Raw genomic sequence first — 21,438 nt, forward strand, 5'->3', positions numbered from 1 at the left:
AAACAGGGATCTAAGTACAAAGCTCAGTGGGACTTATCTAAACTTTACGATTTTTTTTCCATTCAGTTCTTAGAAGTATTAATTGGAAAAACATCTCATTTACTTATAAACTTGTACGTATCAACTTATATGTATGTATCTCCCTATATATCGCTATATGTCTATGTATATTTATCGGAAAATATAAATATATACATTATAAAAATACATATAATTAATAGAGGTGAAAATAATGAACAGTTGTTGCCTCTCCGCATTTGAAACATGAGCTTCTTCTCCTTCCTCTTCTATATGTCCTGAAATTGAGATAGTCACTTTTTAATCAATTTTGATCTAACAACATAGTTGATTTGTACAAAGCATATCATACGATCTGTGAATAATTCTAAAAAAGAAAATTAGATCAGTACCTTTGAGGCCTCCAAGCAAAAGCTTATATTTCATGATTGCAGATCGACTGTTGAAAATCAGCATGAGAAATGTTTTATTTCACAATTTCCATACTAATATACAAAAAACATTTGTACTATCTGAATGATACCGTCATTGTGGTTCTCTAGGTTTGATTTAAGAACACATCTCTTTCAAAATGTGCTATGTTCGCCTTATCAATAGTGTGGAAATCTTCAAAAAGGAATGCTGGGAATCAGCCCTCTGAAATGGAAAGGGGCGACCACTCGGTCCCCCCGAACGTATGGTGGAGTGCCTCGATCCCCCCGGGAAGCCATTTTTGGGCGGGAGGCGTGTCTCGGCTGGTATGCCCGAAGCGGCGTAGCCGGGGCGCGCTTTTTCCCGCCCTAGAGTGGGCTGGCCTAGACACCGACGTAGCCAGCCTCGCCCTAGGGGCGGGCAGGGGCGGGTTCTCGCCCGCCCTGAAGACGGATAAAAAGAGACGCAAGACCAGAAGACGTCCTCTTGTTCTTGTGCTCCGAAGCTGCACCTCCTCGCTACACGTGAGCTCGGGACAGAACGAAGAGCCAATTTTGAGCGTTTTGATCCTTTTCTTTGTCTTCTAGATACTTCCTCGGGGTGATGCCCAAGAAAGGCGCGAAGAGAATGACGACCGACCAGATGGTGCGGGCCCTTTGCAAAGAAGTGTCCGACATAAAGAAACGGTTGGCAGAACGAGACGGGGAGGAGGGTACGGGCCCTGCGCCGGCTGGAGGGAGACCTAAGAGGCCGAGAAGGGTTCCAGCCGGTGGAGACGTCCCGGTTCCCTCTACCCCGCTCGAGGCGCCGACCCCAGTACCGATCGAGGGGAATCCAATCCCGGTTGTCGTCACCCCGACACCCAAGGGAGACATGCCCCCCGAGCTGGCAGCACAGCTAGCAGCATGGTTGGGGGATAGTAGTGATGGCGCCGCGTCTGCCGAGGCACAGGCGCTGATAAAAGGACTTCGTGAAAAAAGGGAGGCGGCTAAAGACAAGCCGCAAGCGGCAGAAGTCGCGTCCGGTTCAGGTAAGCGGCCATTGCCGATTGCAAGGGACGAGTCAGCACCCTCTCGTAGAGAGAGACTGGGACAACATGTGCCTTTGGCTATAAAGGAAAAGATCTGGTCTGGGGAGTATGTGAATATTTTCTCCTTGCTTGTTGACCATTATGATATGGAGCATGTTAAAAGTCAGAAGGACTTAATGCATCCGAGTGTTTGGCGCGCAAAAATGGCCGCCTTTAAGGTGAATGAGACTATTGGCAACTGGGGCAATGCGTGGGGTATTTTCACATCGATTTTGGGGGGACGTAGGCCCGAGTTGCTTCCTGAGTTTCCCGTTTATCAATCACGAATTATGGGGTACTCGACATCGTATCAAGGTAACCATTGGTTTTGTTATGACAACCTGTTCAGGAAAGAGAAGGAACATAACAAGAGTTTGACTTGGGATTGTTACGATTCTGTAACATGGGATAAAATGAAAGAATCGGGAATGTTAAGAATGCCATTGGTTGGGAGCAATGTTATTGATTACTCCCGCCAAAATGTGGGGACGCCCTTTCGACCAAGTACGAGCACCGACGACCAGTCGAGGCCCGCAGGCAATACAGGGAGAAAGGGTTTCTGTTTTAATTTTAACAAAGGGAAATGTACCAGGCCTCCGGGATTGTGTAAATTCAAACACGAATGTAGTACGTGTGGGTCGTCCCATCCTGAGTCATCGTGCAGAGCCAGAGCGGGTGAGAATGGGGGTAAGGGGGGCGCCAAACAGGTCTAAACTTGGCCGAGGGGCGCCGTTACCAACCCCGATTGATACCTTGGCAATGATTCCCTGGCTCAGCGAATACCCGGATCGTACTTCTGCCGGGGTGCTGCGGAACGGTTTTTTACATGGTTTCCGCATCCCGGTGGGGGACTTTCAGGGGGTAGGGATGTGCAAAAATCAACTTTCCGTGTTACAACATACATCTGTAGTCCATGAGAAAATTCTGAAAGAGGTTAGCCGGGGACGGGTTGCCGGCCCGTTTAGTGTACCCCCGGTACCGAATTTTGTTTGTTCTCCGTTAGGGGTGGTCCCCAAGAGGGACCCAGGTGAGTTCCGTTTGATCCATAATCTGTCTGCTCCACATGGTCTTTCGGTGAACGACGCAATTGATCCGGAAGTTTGTTCGGTGCGATACGCATCGTTTGATGAGGCAGTAGCCATCTTGAATCGCCTGGGGCCCGGGACGTTGATGGCGAAATCTGATATTGAGTCAGCGTTCCGGTTGCTCCCGGTACACCCAGACGATCAGCGTCTTTTGGGATTCGGGTTCCAGGGGTCATTTTACATGGATAGGTGTATGCCAATGGGTTGCTCTATATCATGTGCTTATTTTGAGCAATTCAGTACTTTCCTGCAATGGGTGTTTACTAAGAAAACGGGTTTTCGAAATGTAATGCACTACCTTGACGACTTTTTGTTCCTGGGCTCCGCCGGAAGTCCCGAATGTGCCCAGGCCTTAGATGAATTCTGTGTGTTGATGGGTCATTTTGGCGTGCCATTGGCACCGGGTAAGACTATGGGTCCCACGACTTGCCTCGAGTTTTTGGGGATCGAGTTGGACTCAAGGGAGGGGTGTTTCCGTTTACCAGCTAGCAAAGTGTTGAAATTCAGGACAGCCCTCCAAGTATGTTTAAATGCACCTAAGGTTACACTGCACCAGTTGCAACAATTAGTGGGAAAGTTGAACTTTGCCCTGAGGGTGATCCCAATGGCTCGCCCGTTTTCCCGCTCGATTGCCCAATCAATGGTTGGCTTAAGAGAGGGGCATCATCGCACGAGATTATCGGCCGAAGTCCGCCAGGACATGCGGATTTGGTTAGCATTTTTGGCGGACTTCAATGGCCGAGTCGTCTGGAACAAGCCAGCCGTGTCCTCCGAAGAGCTTGGGCTATGGACAGATTCAGCAGGAAGTATAGGTTTTGGCGCCATCTTCGGCACAAAATGGTCTGCACAAAAGTGGCCCCTATGGTGGCACGAGAAGGGGCTGACGGGTAATATAGCTTTCCTTGAACTATTTCCCATTCTGGTGGCCCTGAGAACATGGCCAGACGGGTTCAGAGATCATTCTGTCGTGTTCTGGTCCGACAATATGACCGTGGTAGAATGCATCAATAGTCAGGCAGCCCGTTGTAAATTGATTTTGAGGCTGCTCAAAGAAATTGTCTTACTGTGTATGCAACTAAACGTGATATTCAGGGCAAAACATGTCCCAGGGGTGATGAATCAGGCTGCTGATGCACTGTCTCGTTTTCACATGCAGGCTTTCTCGGGTTTCCTTCCTTCAGCGGACCCAGAGCCGGCACCCTTCCCCGAAGCTCTCTGGTCTCTCGGTGCCCCGAACTTCGTCACCTCGTGGGAGAGAGTCTAGCACCCAGGACAAGGAAGGCATATGAAGGGGCGTTTCAGGCCTATTTAGCCTTTTTGGGGGAAGAGAGAGGGGGACTGTGGGGGCAGGAAGAGTGTGTAGTACTTTTTCTGATGTCTTTACGTAGGGCTGGGAAATCGGTGGCAACGGCCCAAAGGCATCGTGCCGCCATTTCCTTTGTTGCCAAGGCCCATGGCATCCAGGACCCGACAGCGTCTTTTACAGTACAAAAAGCGCTGCGTGGGTGGCAACGCCTGGAGGGTCGCAGAGTAGACGTAAGACGACCGATAGGTCTGGATAGGTTGGCCCAGTTACTGGCCTCACTCCCTAACACGTGCTCGTCCCCTTTCGAGACCTGTTTGTTCCGGACTGCATTTACGCTGGCATTTCACGGGGCTATGAGAGTTAGTGAGCTGGTTGCAAGGAACAAACAGGATGTGTCGGGGGGCTTGTGCAGGGAACATGTCCGGATCAGGGGCGATGCGATGATTGTCTCCTTTCTCAGGTCCAAGTCCGACCAAGACGGGAGGGGGGACTGCACGATCATTCGCCGGACCCCCGGATCCTCCATGTGTCCGGTACAGTGCTTAGAAGACTACCTAGCACGAAGGGTGGCATCATGGGGGGGGACATTGTTGAGGCATGCAGACGCCACCCCACTGACGAGGTTTCAGTTTCAGCGGGTGCTTGCAATGGCCATTGCCGCAACGGGCTTGGACCCGGGCGAATTTGGGACCCATTCCTTTCGGATAGGGGCTGCCACTGAAGCTACAGCCAGGGGTCTTAATGTAGAACAAGTAAAACGTGTGGGGCGTTGGTCCTCCAATTGTTATAAGAGGTACGTGCGATTGCACATGTTGTGAAGCTGTAATCATGTACTCACGCCTCTTGTCTTTGTTTGTTTTCAGTTGCGCAAGCCTACGAGGCAGGGCGGACTGTGCAGTCGACCCAACACCAGGCCAGCGGTTGCACATCACCGGCTGTAAGGAAGGAGGTGTGGGTCGTGGGCCACTCATACGTGAGACGGGCCGCGGACGTATTCAAAGCAGGTGACATGATTCACGTACCTGGGGAATACGGGTACAGAGTGTCCTTCTACGGAAGGGGCGGTCTCTGTATTGACCAGTTTCAGGCATTTTTTGAGGGTTTGTTAGAGCGGATGAGGTCACCGCCGTCCATAGTCATAGTGCATTTAGGGGGTAATGATTTGGTCACTACCGGTAGACGACTTCTCCTGGAGACTATGCTTTCCACGGTAAGTTGGTTAGCAAGGAGAGTTCCGGGGTGCATAATTGCGTGGTCTCATATGATCCCACGAAGAGTATGGCGGGGGGCTATCTCGATCCCTGCTTTAAATCATTCTGTTAGAAAACTGAATAACAAAGTGAGTAGGTTGTTCCGTTCCAAGACATTGCATTCGATCTCGCATAGTTGTATTAATGATGACAGTATGTATCTGTGGGATGGTGTGCATTTGTCGAGGGTGGGGAATGAGTTACTCATAGGAGACTTCTTAGCCTGGTTAAAATCATTAAAACATGACCTTTAGGTAGGAGTTTTGTGGGGGGTCCGGATAGCCGGTCAACTATCCGGACCTGTGGCGGTAAGGTCATGATCGGTGAGCACTAATTGGTAGATCCCTATGAGTGGGCGTCACCCAACACGGATGGGAGCGCTCGGGAGAGGTGGCCATTGGCCCCTCAGTGGGGAGGCGGTCCCGTCTAAGGGCGGGTCGCCGGAAGTAAAGGAAAGGCGGTCAAGGCCCCTTCCTTTGTAGGAGGGGTTACAGCCCCCTCCTGGGGAATTTCCCGGGGCCAGGGTCATCTGCGACGGCAGATGCGGTAAGTTGTGTGGGATGGGGGGAGGTCCACGATACCTTCTAGATACCACACACAAGTCTTCGAACGACCTTTAAATGGCGTCGAGTCTTAAGTGCCCCCGTCAAGTCAAGGGAAATTGTTAGTAGTTGCACTTGAGGTAAGCCTCTGTGCTGTCGCCCCTCACAAGTGGGAGGGGTAAGTCTGGTTAGGGATCTTGACACCGGTTATGACCTTGCCGTTGGCCCTTAAACGTTAGGATGTACAATTTCAGTGTTTCTAGAGAATGTTTTTGTTGGATGCTAGTTCGGCTAGGAGAAACTCTGTATTAGAGAATATGTTAAGGTGAGCCAAACATCGCAATGTGATAATGAAATTGTACATAAAATGAAACGTTTAATGTTTTAATTTTTTGTTTTAATAAATACGGCCGGGGGAGGGTCACTCCCTCCCCACATCCAAAAACTTCAAGAACTGTTTCCGGTTTCCCTTCTTTTGGGGATTGTGTTGAGAGGGGGTGGCGGGTATCTCAGCCATATGGAAAGGGGCGACCACTCGGTCCCCCCGAACGTATGGTGGAGTGCCTCGATCCCCCCGGGAAGCCATTTTTGGGCGGGAGGCGTGTCTCGGCTGGTATGCCCGAAGCGGCGTAGCCGGGGCGCGCTTTTTCCCGCCCTAGAGTGGGCTGGCCTAGACACCGACGTAGCCAGCCTCGCCCTAGGGGCGGGCAGGGGCGGGTTCTCGCCCGCCCTGAAGACGGATAAAAAGAGACGCAAGACCAGAAGACGTCCTCTTGTTCTTGTGCTCCGAAGCTGCACCTCCTCGCTACACGTGAGCTCGGGACAGAACGAAGAGCCAATTTTGACCCACCCACCAGCCCCTGAGGACAGCAAGTGGTTGTGCAATAAAGTGAATTTAGAAGTTTGTTTTTCCATTCCGTTTACAGGCTGTGAAAGTATCAGTTTGTTGGTGATCATAATAAAGTATGGTGAATATTGTGTAGGTTGTTTCGATTAAAATGATTTGATATAGTATTTTTAGCATGTTCCTTCGGTCGTAGCGACCAATGTTTTTGGTAGGTTTGAATAAAAATTGTCGTATTTATTTTTTGGTAGGCGGTAAGGTCATGATCGGTGAGCACTAATTGGTAGATCCCTATGAGTGGGCGTCACCCAACACGGATGGGAGCGCTCGGGAGAGGTGGCCATTGGCCCCTCAGTGGGGAGGCGGTCCCGTCTAAGGGCGGGTCGCCGGAAGTAAAGGAAAGGCGGTCAAGGCCCCTTCCTTTGTAGGAGGGGTTACAGCCCCCTCCTGGGGAATTTCCCGGGGCCAGGGTCATCTGCGACGGCAGATGCGGTAAGTTGTGTGGGATGGGGGGAGGTCCACGATACCTTCTAGATACCACACACAAGTCTTCGAACGACCTTTAAATGGCGTCGAGTCTTAAGTGCCCCCGTCAAGTCAAGGGAAATTGTTAGTAGTTGCACTTGAGGTAAGCCTCTGTGCTGTCGCCCCTCACAAGTGGGAGGGGTAAGTCTGGTTAGGGATCTTGACACCGGTTATGACCTTGCCGTTGGCCCTTAAACGTTAGGATGTACAATTTCAGTGTTTCTAGAGAATGTTTTTGTTGGATGCTAGTTCGGCTAGGAGAAACTCTGTATTAGAGAATATGTTAAGGTGAGCCAAACATCGCAATGTGATAATGAAATTGTACATAAAATGAAACGTTTAATGTTTTAATTTTTTGTTTTAATAAATACGGCCGGGGGAGGGTCACTCCCTCCCCACATCCAAAAACTTCAAGAACTGTTTCCGGTTTCCCTTCTTTTGGGGATTGTGTTGAGAGGGGGTGGCGGGTATCTCAGCCATATGCATTTGAGAAAAACAGGATAGGATTTTGTAATGTCGCACTATTTTGTGTAGGAATGTGATGTTATGTGTATTATAAAGTTCGTATTTCTGTAACTTGTTCAAGCTGTTGGACATTTTGAAAGGAGTCAACATTTGTCTCTTTCAACCTACTGGTGTTGGATTGGAGCTATCAATAACAAAAGATGACAGAAATGTAAAAGGTCGAGATTAGTAAAATAGTACCTCAAAGAATTGGACTGGTACCTTTGCATGCAAAGTCCAAAGTGCCAAGCGTTGCTCTTTGGAGCCACCCATGTGAGAGACAGAGAAATGGATGTAGTAGTTTGGAAATGTAGAATGTTTTAATATTCTTCAGTCAAATATGATCATTATTTTGTAAATTGCATTTCCTGATAAACGTTTGCACATTTAACACTGTTATGGAGAATGCAGCTGAAAAGAATCAAATCACATTATAGCTCTTTACACTATGAGCATTCAACTGAGATATCTTTTCATCAATGTAAGAAAAGCCCCCGCACTGATGCGCTCTCTTTTGTCTCAATGGAAAAATCCCTCATGTATGGCAGGGTTCCATGGTGTAATGGTTAGCACTCTGGACTCTGAATCCAGCGATCCGAGTTCAAATCTCGGTGGGACCTGCTTGAATTATGAGATATAATATTTCACTAATTTCTTAGAATTTGGACTTGGAAAAACATAACGTCAAAGTTTTATACTGAAACTTATCAACGTATAATTATGTATCTATGTACACATGGCTATATCCATCTAGATAGTGATAATACAATATAAAGAAATGAATTATTCATAAACATAAGTACTGAAGCTGAAAACTAAAAACTGTTCTTTCCCATCCACAATTTAAGCAAGAGGTTCTTTTCCTTTCTCATCTTTATGATCAGTAATAAGATAGTTCATTTTGCTGATTTCTTATCTGACAACATTCTTGACTTACACAGTGCATTTAATTGTGAATTTCTTTGAAAGAGGAATTCAGATTAATACATTTGACATGTCTTTCGAAAGATTCTACTTTGTGGTTATGGATCTACTTTAGAAAAACAGAGTGTAAATATCTGTGTGTCTTAATTTCAAGATTGTTATTTAAAAGTTCATCTCTTCTGTCCCCAAAATACACAATTTGATTCCTCAAGTTTTCTTTTAATGAAGGCTTTCCAATTAAAAAAGTTCCGTGTTCCCCTTATCAATAACAGTAAGATTTAAACAAGTAATATCTTGGATCAGCCTCTTGTGATGAGTTGAGAAAACAGAGTCAGCTCACAAAATATCTCATTATTTTGAGCCATTTTATTTCCATGTTTTCTAAAAGTTCTATCATTTGCTCACATCAAATAGACTTTAAAAATACAATCAATAAATCAACGTTTCACTCTACCCGTGTTAGATTTATGATATTTATGAATACACTTGACAGAAAAAGATTTGGTCATAAGTCATGAAAGTGGTCCCACCGAGATTTGAACTCGGATCCTTGGATTCAAAGTCCAAAGTGCTAACCATTTCACCATGGAACCTCCCATGTGACAGGGGAGGAAATTGCTGCAGCAATGTGGACATTTCACATTTTTTATTTTCTACAGTCAAAGACAAACAGAATTATATAACTTTTCTATTCTGTTCAACTTTTGCCTATTGAACTATGTTAGGGAAGGATGTTGCACAAAGGACTCAAGTAACGCTATGACTCTGTTGAACAGTACTTTTTATGTGAGATAAGATTTTACAATAAAAGATAAGATTCCCCCGTGAATGCAATCTCTTCTGCCAAAATGGAAAGCTCAACCTGGTACAGGTGGGTTGATGGTGTTATGCTTGTCAATCTGGACTCTGAAAACAGGGATCTAAGTACAAAGCTCAGTGGGACTTATCTAAACTTTACGATTTTTTTTCCATTCAGTTCTTAGAAGTATTAATTGGAAAAACATCTCATTTACTTATAAACTTGTACGTATCAACTTATATGTATGTATCTCCCTATATATCGCTATATGTCTATGTATATTTATCGGAAAATATAAATATATACATTATAAAAATACATATAATTAATAGAGGTGAAAATAATGAACAGTTGTTGCCTCTCCGCATTTGAAACATGAGCTTCTTCTCCTTCCTCTTCTATATGTCCTGAAATTGAGATAGTCACTTTTTAATCAATTTTGATCTAACAACATAGTTGATTTGTACAAAGCATATCATACGATCTGTGAATAATTCTAAAAAAGAAAATTAGATCAGTACCTTTGAGGCCTCCAAGCAAAAGCTTATATTTCATGATTGCAGATCGACTGTTGAAAATCAGCATGAGAAATGTTTTATTTCACAATTTCCATACTAATATACAAAAAACATTTGTACTATCTGAATGATACCGTCATTGTGGTTCTCTAGGTTTGATTTAAGAACACATCTCTTTCAAAATGTGCTATGTTCGCCTTATCAATAGTGTGGAAATCTTCAAAAAGGAATGCTGGGAATCAGCCCTCTGAAATGCATTTGAGAAAAACAGGATAGGATTTTGTAATGTCGCACTATTTTGTGTAGGAATGTGATGTTATGTGTATTATAAAGTTCGTATTTCTGTAACTTGTTCAAGCTGTTGGACATTTTGAAAGGATTCAACATTTTTCTCTTTCAACCTACTGGTGTTGGATTGGAGCTATCAATAACAAAAGATGACAGAAATGTAAAAGGTCGAGATTAGTAAAATAGTACCTCAAAGAATTGGACTGGTACCTTTGCATGCAAAGTCCAAAGTGCCAACTGTTGCTCTTTGGAGCCACCCATGTGAGAGACAGAGAAATGGATGTAGTAGTTTGGAAATGTAGAATGTTTTAATATTCTTCAGTCAAATATGATCATTATTTTGTAAATTGCATTTCCTGATAAACGTTTGCACATTTAACACTGTTATGGAGAATGCAGCTGAAAAGAATCAAATCACATTATAGCTCTTTACACTATGAGCATTCAACTGAGATATCTTTTCATCAATGTAAGAAAAGCCCCCGCACTGATGCGCTCTCTTTTGTCTCAATGGAAAAATCCCTCATGTATGGCAGGGTTCCATGGTGTAATGGTTAGCACTCTGGACTCTGAATCCAGCGATCCGAGTTCAAATCTCGTGGGACCTGCTTGAATTATGAGATTTAATATTTCACTAATTTCTTAGAATTTGGACTTGGAAAAACATAACGTCAAAGTTTTATACTGAAACTTATCAACGTATAAGTATGTATCTATGTACACATGGCTATATCCATCTAGATAGTGATAATACAATATAAAGAAATGAATTATTCATAAACATAAGTACTGAAGCTGAAAACTAAAAACTGTTCTTTCCCATCCACAATTTAAGCAAGAGGTTATTTTCCTTTCTCATCTTTATGATCAGTAATAAGATAGTTAATTTTGCTGATTTCTTATCTGACAACATTCTTGACTTACACAGTGCATTTAATTGTGAATTTCTTTGAAAGAGGAATTCAGATTAATACATTTGACATGTCTTTCGAAAGATTCTACTTTGTGGTTATGGATCTACTTTAGAAAAACAGAGTGTAAATATCTGTGTGTCTTAATTTCAAGATTGTTATTTAAAAGTTCATCTCTTCTGTCCCCAAAATACACAATTTGATTCCTCAAGTTTTCTTTTAATGAAGGCTTTCCAATTAAAAAAGTTCCGTGTTCCCCTTATCAATAACAGTAAGATTTAAACAAGTAATATCTTGGATCAGCCTCTTGTGATGAGTTGAGAAAACAGAGTCAGCTCACAAAATATCTCATTATTTTGAGCCATTTTATTTCCATGTTTTCTAAAAGTTCTATCATTTGCTCACATCAAATAGACTTTAAAAATACAATCAATAAATCAATGTTTCACTCTACCCGTGTTAGATTTATGATATTTATGAATACACTTGACAGAAAAAGATTTGGTCATAAGTCATGAAAGTGGTCCCACCGCGATTTGAACTCGGATCCTTGGATTCAAAGTCCAAAGTGCTAACCATTTCACCATGGAACCTCCCATGTGACAGGGGAGGAAATTGCTGCAGCAATGTGGACATTTCACATTTTTTATTTTCTACAGTCAAAGACAAACAGAATTATATAACTTTTCTATTCTGTTCAACTTTTGCCTATTGAACTATGTTAGGGAAGGATGTTGCACAAAGGACTCAAGTAAGGCCATGACTCTGTTGAACAGTACTTTTTATGTGAGATAAGATTTTGCAATAAAAGATAAGATTCCCCCGTGAATGCAATCTCTTCTGCCAAAATGGAAAGCTCAACCTGGTACAGGTGGGTTGATGGTGTTATGCTTGTCAATCTGGACTCTGAAAACAGGGATCTAAGTACAAAGCTCAGTGGGACTTATCTAAACTTTACGATTTTTTTTCCATTCAGTTCTTAGAAGTATTAATTGGAAAAACATCTCATTTACTTATAAACTTGTACGTATCAACTTATATGTATGTATCTCCCTATATATCGCTATATGTCTATGTATATTTATCGGAAAATATAAATATATACATTATAAAAATACATATAATTAATAGAGGTGAAAATAATGAACAGTTGTTGCCTCTCCGCATTTGAAACATGAGCTTCTTCTCCTTCCTCTTCTATATGTCCTGAAATTGAGATAGTCACTTTTTAATCAATTTTGATCTAACAACATAGTTGATTTGTACAAAGCATATCATACGATCTGTGAATAATTCTAAAAAAGAAAATTAGATCAGTACCTTTGAGGCCTCCAAGCAAAAGCTTATATTTCATGATTGCAGATCGACTGTTGAAAATCAGCATGAGAAATGTTTTATTTCACAATTTCCATACTAATATACAAAAAACATTTGTACTATCTGAATGATACCGTCATTGTGGTTCTCTAGGTTTGATTTAAGAACACATCTCTTTCAAAATGTGCTATATTCGCCTTATCAATAGTGTGGAAATCTTCAAAAAGGAATGCTGGGAATCAGCCCTCTGAAATGCATTTGAGAAAAACAGGATAGGATTTTGTAATGTCGCACTATTTTGTGTAGGAATGTGATGTTATGTGTATTATAAAGTTCGTATTTCTGTAACTTGTTCAAGCTGTTGGACATTTTGAAAGGAGTCAACATTTGTCTCTTTCAACCTACTGGTGTTGGATTGGAGCTATCAATAACAAAAGATGACAGAAATGTAAAAGGTCGAGATTAGTAAAATAGTACCTCAAAGAATTGGACTGGTACCTTTGCATGCAAAGTCCAAAGTGCCAAGCGTTGCTCTTTGGAGCCACCCATGTGAGAGACAGAGAAATGGATGTAGTAGTTTGGAAATGTAGAATGTTTTAATATTCTTCAGTCAAATATGATCATTATTTTGTAAATTGCATTTCCTGATAAACGTTTGCACATTTAACACTGTTATGGAGAATGCAGCTGAAAAGAATCAAATCACATTATAGCTCTTTACACTATGAGCATTCAACTGAGATATCTTTTCATCAATGTAAGAAAAGCCCCCGCACTGATGCGCTCTCTTTTGTCTCAATGGAAAAATCCCTCATGTATGGCAGGGTTCCATGGTGTAATGGTTAGCACTCTGGACTCTGAATCCAGCGATCCGAGTTCAAATCTCGGTGGGACCTGCTTGAATTATGAGATTTAATATTTCACTAATTTCTTAGAATTTGGACTTGGAAAAACATAACGTCAAAGTTTTATACTGAAACTTATCAACGTATAAGTATGTATCTATGTACACATGGCTATATCCATCTAGATAGTGATAATACAATATAAAGAAATGAATTATTCATAAACATAAGTACTGAAGCTGAAAACTAAAAACTGTTCTTTCCCATCCACAATTTAAGCAAGAGGTTCTTTTCCTTTCTCATCTTTATGATCAGTAATAAGATAGTTCATTTTGCTGATTTCTTATCTGACAACATTCTTGACTTACACAGAGCATTTAATTGTGAATTTCTTTGAAAGAGGAATTCAGATTAATACATTTGACATGTCTTTCGAAAGATTCTACTTTGTGGTTATGGATCTACTTTAGAAAAACAGAGTGTAAATATCTGTGTGTCTTAATTTCAAGATTGTTATTTAAAAGTTCATCTCTTCTGTCCCCAAAATACACAATTTGATTCCTCAAGTTTTCTTTTAATGAAGGCTTTCCAATTAAAAAAGTTCCGTGTTCCCCTTATCAATAACAGTAAGATTTAAACAAGTAATATCTTGGATCAGCCTCTTGTGATGAGTTGAGAAAACAGAGTCAGCTCACAAAATATCTCATTATTTTGAGCCATTTTATTTCCATGTTTTCTAAAAGTTCTATCATTTGCTCACATCAAATAGACTTTAAAAATACAATCAATAAATCAACGTTTCACTCTACCCGTGTTAGATTTATGATATTTATGAATACACTTGACAGAAAAAGATTTGGTCATAAGTCATGAAAGTGGTCCCACCGAGATTTGAACTCGGATCCTTGGATTCAAAGTCCAAAGTGCTAACCATTTCACCATGGAACCTCCCATGTGACAGGGGAGGAAATTGCTGCAGCAATGTGGACATTTCACATTTTTTATTTTCTACAGTCAAAGACAAACAGAATTATATAACTTTTCTATTCTGTTCAACTTTTGCCTATTGAACTATGTTAGGGAAGGATGTTGCACAAAGGACTCAAGTAACGCTATGACTCTGTTGAACAGTACTTTTTATGTGAGATAAGATTTTGCAATAAAAGATAAGATTCCCCCGTGAATGCAATCTCTTCTGCCAAAATGGAAAGCTCAACCTGGTACAGGTGGGTTGATGGTGTTATGCTTGTCAATCTGGACTCTGAAAACAGGGATCTAAGTACAAAGCTCAGTGGGACTTATCTAAACTTTACGATTTTTTTTCCATTCAGTTCTTAGAAGTATTAATTGGAAAAACATCTCATTTACTTATAAACTTGTACGTATCAACTTATATGTATGTATCTCCCTATATATCGCTATATGTCTATGTATATTTATCGGAAAATATAAATATATACATTATAAAAATACATATAATTAATAGAGGTGAAAATAATGAACAGTTGTTGCCTCTCCGCATTTGAAACATGAGCTTCTTCTCCTTCCTCTTCTATATGTCCTGAAATTGAGATAGTCACTTTTTAATCAATTTTGATCTAACAACATAGTTGATTTGTACAAAGCATATCATACGATCTGTGAATAATTCTAAAAAAGAAAATTAGATCAGTACCTTTGAGGCCTCCAAGCAAAAGCTTATATTTCATGATTGCAGATCGACTGTTGAAAATCAGCATGAGAAATGTTTTATTTCACAATTTCCATACTAATATACAAAAAACATTTGTACTATCTGAATGATACCGTCATTGTGGTTCTCTAGGTTTGATTTAAGAACACATCTCTTTCAAAATGTGCTATGTTCGCCTTATCAATAGTGTGGAAATCTTCAAAAAGGAATGCTGGGAATCAGCCCTCTGAAATGCATTTGAGAAAAACAGGATAGGATTTTGTAATGTCGCACTATTTTGTGTAGGAATGTGATGTTATGTGTATTATAAAGTTCGTATTTCTGTAACTTGTTCAAGCTGTTGGACATTTTGAAAGGAGTCAACATTTTTCTCTTTCAACCTACTGGTGTTGGATTGGAGCTATCAATAACAAAAGATGACAGAAATGTAAAAGGTTGAGATTAGTAAAATAGTACCTCAAAGAATTGGACTGGTACCTTTGCATGCAAAGTCCAAAGTGCCAACTGTTGCTCTTTGGAGCCACCCATGTGAGAGACAGAGAAATGGATGTAGTAGTTTGGAAATGTAGAATGTTTTAATATTCTTCAGTCAAATATGATCATTATTTTGTAAATTGCATTTCCTGATAAACGTTTGCACATTTAACACTGTTATGGAGAATGCAGCTGAAAAGAATCAAATCACATTATAGCTCTTTACACTATGAGCATTCAACTGAGATATCTTTTCATCAATGTAAGAAAAGCCCCCGCACTGATGCGCTCTCTTTTGTCTCAATGGAAAAATCCCTCATGTATGGCAGGGTTCCATGGTGTAATGGTTAGCACTCTGGACTCTGAATCCAGCGATCCGAGTTCAAATCTCGTGGGACCTGCTTGAATTATGAGATTTAATATTTCACTAATTTCTTAGAATTTGGACTTGGAAAAACATAACGTCAAAGTTTTATACTGAAACTTATCAACGTATAAGTATGTATCTATGTACACATGGCTATATCCATCTAGATAGTGATAATACAATATAAAGAAATGAATTATTCATAAACATAAGTACTGAAGCTGAAAACTAAAAACTGTTCTTTCCCATCCACAATTTAAGCAAGAGGTTATTTTCCTTTCTCATCTTTATGATCAGTAATAAGATAGTTAATTTTGCTGATTTCTTATCTGACAACATTCTTGACTTACACAGTGCATTTAATTGTGAATTTCTTTGAAAGAGGAATTCAGATTAATACATTTGACATGTCTTTCGAAAGATTCTACTTTGTGGTTATGGATCTACTTTAGAAAAACAGAGTGTAAATATCTGTGTGTCTTAATTTCAAGATTGTTATTTAAAAGTTCATCTCTTCTGTCCCCAAAATACACAATTTGATTCCTCAAGTTTTCTTTTAATGAAGGCTTTCCAATTAAAAAAGTTCTGTGTTCCCCTTATCAATAACAGTAAGATTTAAACAAGTAATATCTTGGATCAGCCTCTTGTGATGAGTTGAGAAAACAGAGTCAGCTCACAAAATATCTCATTATTTTGAGCCATTTTATTTCCATGTTTTCTAAAAGTTCTATCATTTGCTCACATCAAATAGACTTTAAAAATACAATCAATAAATCAATGTTTCACTCTACCCGTGTTAGATTTATGATATTTATGAATACACTTGACAGAAAAAGATTTGGTCATAAGTCATGAAAGTGGTCCCACCGAGATTTGAACTCGGATCCTTGGATTCAAAGTCCAAAGTGCTAACCATTTCACCATGGAACCTCCCATGTGACAGGGGAGGAAATTGCTGCAGCAATGTGGACATTTCAAATTTTTTATTTTCTACAGTCAAAGACAAACAGAATTATATAACTTTTCTATTCTGTTCAACTTTTGCCTATTGAACTATGTTAGGGAAGGATGTTGCACAAAGGACTCAAGTAAGGCCATGACTCTGTTGAACAGTACTTTTTATGTGAGATAAGATTTTGCAATAAAAGATAAGATTCCCCCGTGAATGCAATCTCTTCTGCCAAAATGGAAAGCTCAACCTGGTACAGGTGGGTTGATGGTGTTATGCTTGTCAATCTGGACTCTGAAAACAGGGATCTAAGTACAAAGCTCAGTGGGACTTATCTAAACTTTACGATTTTTTTTCCATTCAGTTCTTAGAAGTATTAATTGGAAAAACATCTCATTTACTTATAAACTTGTACGTATCAACTTATATGTATGTATCTCCCTATATATCGCTATATGTCTATGTATATTTATCGGAAAATATAAATATATACATTATAAAAATACATATAATTAATAGAGGTGAAAATAATGAACAGTTGTTGCCTCTCCGCATTTGAAACATGAGCTTCTTCTCCTTCCTCTTCTATATGTCCTGAAATTGAGATAGTCACTTTTTAATCAATTTTGATCTAACAACATAGTTGATTTGTACAAAGCATATCATACGATCTGTGAATAATTCTAAAAAAGAAAATTAGATCAGTACCTTTGAGGCCTCCAAGCAAAAGCTTATATTTCATGATTGCAGATCGACTGTTGAAAATCAGCATGAGAAATGTTTTATTTCACAATTTCCATACTAATATACAAAAAACATTTGTACTATCTGAATGATACCGTCATTGTGGTTCTCTAGGTTTGATTTAAGAACACATCTCTTTCAAAATGTGCTATATTCGCCTTATCAATAGTGTGGAAATCTTCAAAAAGGAATGCTGGGAATCAGCCCTCTGAAATGCATTTGAGAAAAACAGGATAGGATTTTGTAATGTCGCACTATTTTGTGTAGGAATGTGATGTTATGTGTATTATAAAGTTCGTATTTCTGTAACTTGTTCAAGCTGTTGGACATTTTGAAAGGAGTCAACATTTGTCTCTTTCAACCTACTGGTGTTGGATTGGAGCTATCAATAACAAAAGATGACAGAAATGTAAAAGGTCGAGATTAGTAAAATAGTACCTCAAAGAATTGGACTGGTACCTTTGCATGCAAAGTCCAAAGTGCCAAGCGTTGCTCTTTGGAGCCACCCATGTGAGAGACAGAGAAATGGATGTAGTAGTTTGGAAATGTAGAATGTTTTAATATTCTTCAGTCAAATATGATCATTATTTTGTAAATTGCATTTCCTGATAAACGTTTGCACATTTAACACTGTTATGGAGAATGCAGCTGAAAAGAATCAAATCACATTATAGCTCTTTACACTATGAGCATTCAACTGAGATATCTTTTCATCAATGTAAGAAAAGCCCCCGCACTGATGCGCTCTCTTTTGTCTCAATGGAAAAATCCCTCATGTATGGCAGGGTTCCATGGTGTAATGGTTAGCACTCTGGACTCTGAATCCAGCGATCCGAGTTCAAATCTCGGTGGGACCTGCTTGAATTATGAGATATAATATTTCACTAATTTCTTAGAATTTGGACTTGGAAAAACATAACGTCAAAGTTTTATACTGAAACTTATCAACGTATAATTATGTATCTATGTACACATGGCTATATCCATCTAGATAGTGATAATACAATATAAAGAAATGAATTATTCATAAACATAAGTACTGAAGCTGAAAACTAAAAACTGTTCTTTCCCATCCACAATTTAAGCAAGAGGTTCTTTTCCTTTCTCATCTTTATGATCAGTAATAAGATAGTTCATTTTGCTGATTTCTTATCTGACAACATTCTTGACTTACACAGTGCATTTAATTGTGAATTTCTTTGAAAGAGGAATTCAGATTAATACATTTGACATGTCTTTCGAAAGATTCTACTTTGTGGTTATGGATCTACTTTAGAAAAACAGAGTGTAAATATCTGTGTGTCTTAATTTCAAGATTGTTATTTAAAAGTTCATCTCTTCTGTCCCCAAAATACACAATTTGATTCCTCAAGTTTTCTTTTAATGAAGGCTTTCCAATTAAAAAAGTTCCGTGTTCCCCTTATCAATAACAGTAAGATTTAAACAAGTAATATCTTGGATCAGCCTCTTGTGATGAGTTGAGAAAACAGAGTCAGCTCACAAAATATCTCATTATTTTGAGCCATTTTATTTCCATGTTTTCTAAAAGTTCTATCATTTGCTCACATCAAATAGACTTTAAAAATACAATCAATAAATCAACGTTTCACTCTACCCGTGTTAGATTTATGATATTTATGAATACACTTGACAGAAAAAGATTTGGTCATAAGTCATGAAAGTGGTCCCACCGAGATTTGAACTCGGATCCTTGGATTCAAAGTCCAAAGTGCTAACCATTTCACCATGGAACCTCCCATGTGACAGGGGAGGAAATTGCTGCAGCAATGTGGACATTTCACATTTTTTATTTTCTACAGTCAAAGACAAACAGAATTATATAACTTTTCTATTCTGTTCAACTTTTGCCTATTGAACTATGTTAGGGAAGGATGTTGCACAAAGGACTCAAGTAACGCTATGACTCTGTTGAACAGTACTTTTTATGTGAGATAAGATTTTGCAATAAAAGATAAGATTCCCCAGTGAATGCAATCGCTTCTGCCAAAATGGAAAGCTCAACCTGGTACAGGTGGGTTGATGGTGTTATGCTTGTCAATCTGGACTCTGAAAACAGGGATCTAAGTACAAAGCTCAGTGGGACTTATCTAAACTTTACGATTTTTTTTCCATTCAGTTCTTAGAAGTATTAATTGGAAAAACATCTCATTTACTTATAAACTTGTACGTATCAACTTATATGTATGTATCTCCCTATATATCGCTATATGTCTATGTATATTTATCGGAAAATATAAATATATACATTATAAAAATACATATAATTAATAGAGGTGAAAATAATGAACAGTTGTTGCCTCTCCGCATTTGAAACATGAGCTTCTTCTCCTTCCTCTTCTATATGTCCTGAAATTGAGATAGTCACTTTTTAATCAATTTTGATCTAACAACATAGTTGATTTGTACAAAGCATATCATACGATCTGTGAATAATTCTAAAAAAGAAAATTAGATCAGTACCTTTGAGGCCTCCAAGCAAAAGCTTATATTTCATGATTGCAGATCGACTGTTGAAAATCAGCATGAGAAATGTTTTATTTCACAATTTCCATACTAATATACAAAAAACATTTGTACTATCTGAATGATACCGTCATTGTGGTTCTCTAGGTTTGATTTAAGAACACATCTCTTTCAAAATGTGCTATGTTCGCCTTATCAATAGTGTGGAAATCTTCAAAAAGGAATGCTGGGAATCAGCCCTCTGAAATGCATTTGAGAAAAACAGGATAGGATTTTGTAATGTCGCACTATTTTGTGTAGGAATGTGATGTTATGTGTATTATAAAGTTCGTATTTCTGTAACTTGTTCAAGCTGTTGGACATTTTGAAAGGATTCAACATTTTTCTCTTTCAACCTACTGGTGTTGGATTGGAGCTATCAATAACAAAAGATGACAGAAATGTAAAAGGTCGAGATTAGTAAAATAGTACCTCAAAGAATTGGACTGGTACCTTTGCATGCAAAGTCCAAAGTGCCAACTGTTGCTCTTTGGAGCCACCCATGTGAGAGACAGAGAAATGGATGTAGTAGTTTGGAAATGTAGAATGTTTTAATATTCTTCAGTCAAATATGATCATTATTTTGTAAATTGCATTTCCTGATAAACGTTTGCACATTTAACACTGTTATGGAGAATGCAGCTGAAAAGAATCAAATCACATTATAGCTCTTTACACTATGAGCATTCAACTGAGATATCTTTTCATCAATGTAAGAAAAGCCCCCGCACTGATGCGCTCTCTTTTGTCTCAATGGAAAAATCCCTCATGTATGGCAGGGTTCCATGGTGTAATGGTTAGCACTCTGGACTCTGAATCCAGCGATCCGAGTTCAAATCTCGTGGGACCTGCTTGAATTATGAGATTTAATATTTCACTAATTTCTTAGAATTTGGACTTGGAAAAACATAACGTCAAAGTTTTATACTGAAACTTATCAACGTATAAGTATGTATCTATGTACACATGGCTATATCCATCTAGATAGTGATAATACAATATAAAGAAATGAATTATTCATAAACATAAGTACTGAAGCTGAAAACTAAAAACTGTTCTTTCCCATCCACAATTTAAGCAAGAGGTTATTTTCCTTTCTCATCTTTATGATCAGTAATAAGATAGTTAATTTTGCTGATTTCTTATCTGACAACATTCTTGACTTACACAGTGCATTTAATTGTGAATTTCTTTGAAAGAGGAATTCAGATTAATACATTTGACATGTCTTTCGAAAGATTCTACTTTGTGGTTATGGATCTACTTTAGAAAAACAGAGTGTAAATATCTGTGTGTCTTAATTTCAAGATTGTTATTTAAAAGTTCATCTCTTCTGTCCCCAAAATACACAATTTGATTCCTCAAGTTTTCTTTTAATGAAGGCTTTCCAATTAAAAAAGTTCCGTGTTCCCCTTATCAATAACAGTAAGATTTAAACAAGTAATATCTTGGATCAGCCTCTTGTGATGAGTTGAGAAAACAGAGTCAGCTCACAAAATATCTCATTATTTTGAGCCATTTTATTTCCATGT

General features: G+C 39.4%; 7 non-coding genes across 7 annotated transcripts; 3 read left to right on the top strand and 4 right to left on the bottom strand.

Moving 5' to 3' along the window:
- Nucleotides 1-8,102: 8,102 nt before the first annotated feature.
- On the top strand, nt 8,103-8,174 carry TRNAQ-CUG (transfer RNA glutamine (anticodon CUG)). The gene has a single exon. It is a non-coding gene; the product is annotated as a tRNA-Gln (tRNA).
- Nucleotides 8,175-8,999: 825 nt separating this feature from the next.
- TRNAQ-UUG (transfer RNA glutamine (anticodon UUG)) lies at nt 9,000-9,071 on the bottom strand. The gene has a single exon. It is a non-coding gene; the product is annotated as a tRNA-Gln (tRNA).
- A 4,064-nt stretch (nt 9,072-13,135) lies between these two features.
- TRNAQ-CUG (transfer RNA glutamine (anticodon CUG)) lies at nt 13,136-13,207 on the top strand. The gene has a single exon. It is a non-coding gene; the product is annotated as a tRNA-Gln (tRNA).
- An 825-nt stretch (nt 13,208-14,032) lies between these two features.
- TRNAQ-UUG (transfer RNA glutamine (anticodon UUG)) lies at nt 14,033-14,104 on the bottom strand. Its single transcript has one exon. It is a non-coding gene; the product is annotated as a tRNA-Gln (tRNA).
- A 2,444-nt stretch (nt 14,105-16,548) lies between these two features.
- On the bottom strand, nt 16,549-16,620 carry TRNAQ-UUG (transfer RNA glutamine (anticodon UUG)). The gene has a single exon. It is a non-coding gene; the product is annotated as a tRNA-Gln (tRNA).
- A 1,548-nt stretch (nt 16,621-18,168) lies between these two features.
- TRNAQ-CUG (transfer RNA glutamine (anticodon CUG)) lies at nt 18,169-18,240 on the top strand. Its single transcript has one exon. It is a non-coding gene; the product is annotated as a tRNA-Gln (tRNA).
- Nucleotides 18,241-19,065: 825 nt separating this feature from the next.
- On the bottom strand, nt 19,066-19,137 carry TRNAQ-UUG (transfer RNA glutamine (anticodon UUG)). The gene has a single exon. It is a non-coding gene; the product is annotated as a tRNA-Gln (tRNA).
- Nucleotides 19,138-21,438: the final 2,301 nt, after the last annotated feature.

The sequence above is a fragment of the Lissotriton vulgaris genome, unplaced genomic scaffold (genome assembly GCF_964263255.1).
Source record: "Lissotriton vulgaris unplaced genomic scaffold, aLisVul1.2 SCAFFOLD_2159, whole genome shotgun sequence".
Classification (NCBI taxonomy): domain Eukaryota; kingdom Metazoa; phylum Chordata; class Amphibia; order Caudata; family Salamandridae; genus Lissotriton; species Lissotriton vulgaris.